The sequence below is a fragment of the Neofelis nebulosa genome, chromosome 1 (assembly GCF_028018385.1).
Source record: "Neofelis nebulosa isolate mNeoNeb1 chromosome 1, mNeoNeb1.pri, whole genome shotgun sequence".
Taxonomy (NCBI): Eukaryota; Metazoa; Chordata; class Mammalia; order Carnivora; family Felidae; genus Neofelis; species Neofelis nebulosa.
In genome coordinates, this window is record NC_080782.1 from 211,610,927 (window position 1) to 211,615,379 (window position 4,453).

The window sequence follows — 4,453 nt, forward strand, 5'->3', positions numbered from 1 at the left end:
ATTACATCGTGCTACTTGCAAACCATTAAGTGAATTCATAATTCTTTGTTTAGTGGCCAAAAACTTAATTAAGTAAACTCCTTATTAAAGAGAAAAGTATAGACCATAAATCACACTGTAACTCAGAATAGAATAAACAAGTAAAAAGTTCAAAATCACGGTCTTTTTGACTGAAATGTATATAGTAATGTTTAATCTAAAATGACAGCATGATTAGAGATTTATCAATTAAACAAATATGAAGAGATGATTTTTAAATAATTTAAAATTCATCCAGAAACTGTGTAAAATGTCGAAACATACCTGTATCAAATAGTTTGCTCAGCCATGCTTTATAATTATTGAATAATAATGTCTTAAAAGTTTTTTTGTCATAATTTGTTCAAAAATACTTTTCTCAAACATGGTTATATATCTGGAGACCTCATTTTTTGAAACAACACTCTGCACATTTTAGAGAGCCATTCTGAGTTCTCTGTACTCTTCAGATATGGATCCTGTGGTGGTATAAAATGAGCTCAGACTGAACCAGCAGCTTGCTAACGCATATCTGAATTTTTCTGATAATTCAGCATAGAGGAGTTACAGATGATAGCCAAGGGTGCTATATTCCTCCGCATTTAAGGAACAGAGAAGTTACTAAAACAGTCTATGATAAAGACAGTTCATAGTTTGAATAAAGGATGTGCACAACAGTTTTGAGGTCCATGGTGACTCAAGAGGAAAGTCTAGTTTCTCAGTGATTGTGGAAGTGGATAAAGGGGAAGGTTTGGTGATCATGGTCAAGGAGACTGATAGCACTGGCAGCCATGATGACGGAAGTGGCTCTGACAAACTTGAATATGGTGGAAACAGTTGGTGGTATGACAAATCAGATGAAGATGATTGATCAAAACCCCTCCCATTAAGTGAATGCTTGGAACAGAAACCCTTCTCTGGAGATAAGACTGGAATTAACTTTGAGAAATATGACATTCCAATTGAGGCAACAGGCAACAATTGTCTCCCACATAATGAAAGTTTCAGTGATGTTGAGAGGGGAGAAATCATCCTGAGAAACAGTTTATTTGTTATACTCCCCTGACTTCAGTGCAGAGGGATGCTATTCTTACCATCAAAGAGAAAAGATATTTGATGGCTTGTACCCAAACAGGGTCTGTAGAAACTGCAGTATTTCTCTTGCCCATCTTGAGTCTGATATATTCCGATGGTCCAGGGGGGACTTTGAGGACCAGAAAAGAAAAGAGAAGGTTTGGGAGCTGCAAAAAAATATCCAGTTTTCTTGGTATTAGCACTAATGAGAGAATTGGCAGTACTGACCTATGAGAAAGCTATATCTAGGGTTTTTCATACCAATCTAGGGTTTTTCTTTGGATTATTTCTGGTGGTGCCAATATTGGTCAGCAGATTTAAGACTTAGAACATGGATGCTACTTGTTAGTACCATTTAAGAGGCCTTGTCGATATGATGGAAAGAGGAAATATTGGATTAGACTTCTGACAATACTTGGTATTGGATAAAGCTGATAGTATGTTGGCTATGGAGTTTGAAGCTCAAATATGTAAAATACTTGAAAAAATAGCATGGTATCAAAGGGAGATCACCATTCCATGATGTTTAGTGCTACTTTCCCTAGGGAAATAATGATGCTTGCTCATGATTTCTTTGATGAATATATCTTTCTTGCTGTGGGAAGATTGGTTCTACTTCTGAGAATATCCCACAGAAGGAGTCAGACAAATGGTAGTTTCAGCTTGACTTTCAAAAGGCAAGGATTCGCTGACCCTTAGCGTTTGCAGAGACCAAAAAGGGTGCAGATTCTCTGGAGGATTTTTTTTTATACAAAAAAGGATACGCTTACACCAGTATCCATGAAGAACAGCCTTATAGAGACAGAGAAGAGGCCTTCACCTGTTCCTTTCTGGAAAAAGTCCAATTCTAGTGGCTATATCAATAGCATCAAGAAGATTGGGTGTTTCAAATATGAAACAACTTGTCAATTTTGACTCGCCAATGATATTGAAGAAACGTACATCACATTGGCTTTGCAGAATGTATAGGAAAACTACTACCTTGTTCTCTTAAGAGAAGCATAAATATTACCAAGGGTTTGTTGGATCTTCTTGCAGGGACTAAACAAGTACTGCCATCTTGGTTAGAAATACGGCATATGAACACCACTGCAAGGGTAGCAGTTGTGTGCATTCCAGGAGTCGTAGATTCAGTAGATAATTTGGTGCCAGAGACTATCAACATAGTACTGGCACTAGCAATTCCAGCTTCTGTAGCAACTATGTGTGGGAGCACTTGCCACAGTGGCAGCAACTCTACAGCAGCAGAGAGTTTGCTAGAGATGGTTATGGAGGCTTTTACACTAGTAAGGATTTAGAGGAAATTACAACTCCCAAGGGGTGTTCTCAGGAGTTGCCATGAGACAACTGAATCTGCTTGGCAGTGGGTCACTCCATCCAACAAACTAATAGGGAAACCACATGTAATGTAGCCCGACAATACCTGTATAGCCTCAAGGACTCACAAGTTACCAACTGTGATATTCCACTGATTTGTTTAAAAGAACTTAAGGTCATAAGAAGAGATGAAAGGAGTAATCAGCCCTCTTCAGAGATACTTTCAAGACGTCAGTTCCTATACTTTAGAGTAACTGCCCTCCTGCCCACCCCATCCCAAACTACATTTATAACTTTATAACAGGATCATTTGTCTGTTAATGTACTGTGCCTTTAACTTTACACAAATTTTTGTTTTGACGTCCTGTTGACTTGATAATACTCAAGATATTACTTGTTTTGACAAAACAAACTGATGGAACATAAGCTAAAGTTAAAAAAAAAATCTGTGCATTTTAAAACAAGCACACATTTACAAACAAAACTCGATTCCTTATTTAAGTATTTAAGGAGTAGATGGACTTTATTACAGTAAACCTCTCTCTAAAGGCTATTTGACTTCCCAAATATGTCATTACAGAGAACAGCAGATATATGTTTTCCAGATTAAAATATTGTAATGGCAATGCCATCCTTTCTCCTTAATATAAGAATGTGTTTTGCCTTATGATTGCAAGGAGACCTGATTCTAATGAAGCAAATGTCAGACATAAGGGGATGTGGAAAATTACTAGAGAGACTCAGTGAGTCTTGATGAATCTATCTAGTACAGGAAAATTAAACAGAACCTGATTACTGTTTGCTAAGACCAGGCTCATCTGTGCACACATTTAATTTATGGTTTTAATTTACCTTTAATGTAAAATATAACTTCCAAGGTTTTAATATATCACTTGTCCTTAATAAATCTGTCATGAATGTGAGTTCGTCTTATATAATTTTTACAGGCAATCTTGCAGTCTGAGAAAAATTTAACTAAATCACAGATTTTAATGTTTGCTATATATAAAAAATATGCCTGCAATAATACTTCAGTATTTAGTGGTGATATTTGCAGTGAATAGGAAAAAAATCCAAAGATTAAAAAAAAACAAAACTCCATCCTTTAGAATTTTATATATTAGCATATTTTAGTAAGGTAGGACATACGACTCTTGAAATGGCTAATCTTCTGGATATTCATTTTCAAGTGATTGGTGTTTACAGAAAAGAGCTCAAGGAGCATAATCTAGGAGGATGAAAAGAAATGAGATGCTATTGTGAGACTCAAGGACAGAAGTTAAAAACTCTTAATCATGAGCTAAAGGTTCACCAATGTCTGCTTATTCTGATCACATACGCCATATTAACCACATTTGAGCTATTAATGATTTTCAAAAATCCTTCCTTAAGGATGGCACTTCAAAAATATTTTAGTGGAAGTTAAGGGAAAAAAAGTAAATAGAGAGAAAAACAAAAAGAAAGCCTTGTGCACAGTGATCAGTATGCTTTTCTGGCTTATCATGCTTCTGTGTCATGGATAAGGTTAGATATGTAATTTTTTTTACTCAGTTTTTATTTTTATTTATCGGTCAAGCATGTCGGGAATATATACCACATCATTTTTCTGCTGAAATTTGTCCTTTTCTTGGTTCATATTAGCAAGCAAACACATAATTTCAATTATATAATGCTGGGGAGTGGGGAATATAAAATTGAAAACCCTTTCTATACTTTTTTTTTTTTGGTTGGAATAGAAAATATGTCTACAGAGCCTTGACTTAATTAGAGTACTAAAAGAAAAAACTGGAGTTAGGGCTGAAGGCCTAGGAGAAGGTCATACAGAAATTCCACCACCTGACTGAGAGCAGAGGGCTGGCCAGCACTTGCACTCAGCACAGGTTCAAGCTAAACTGACCAAGTGCTTCACATGCTACACTGTAGTAATTAATTCAGTAAACTTTGTTACATGAGGTTGGGACATAAATGTTTCCCAATAATTATAGTGCAATGTTAGGTAAACCCAAAAAGTAGTAACATACATAAAAAACAATTCTTCCCAATT

The 4,453-nt window shown here is 35.9% G+C and overlaps 1 pseudogene; it reads left to right on the top strand.

Moving 5' to 3' along the window:
* Positions 1 to 475: 475 nt before the first annotated feature.
* On the top strand, positions 476 to 2,481 carry LOC131492068 (ATP-dependent RNA helicase DDX3X-like; annotated as a pseudogene).
* Positions 2,482 to 4,453: the final 1,972 nt, after the last annotated feature.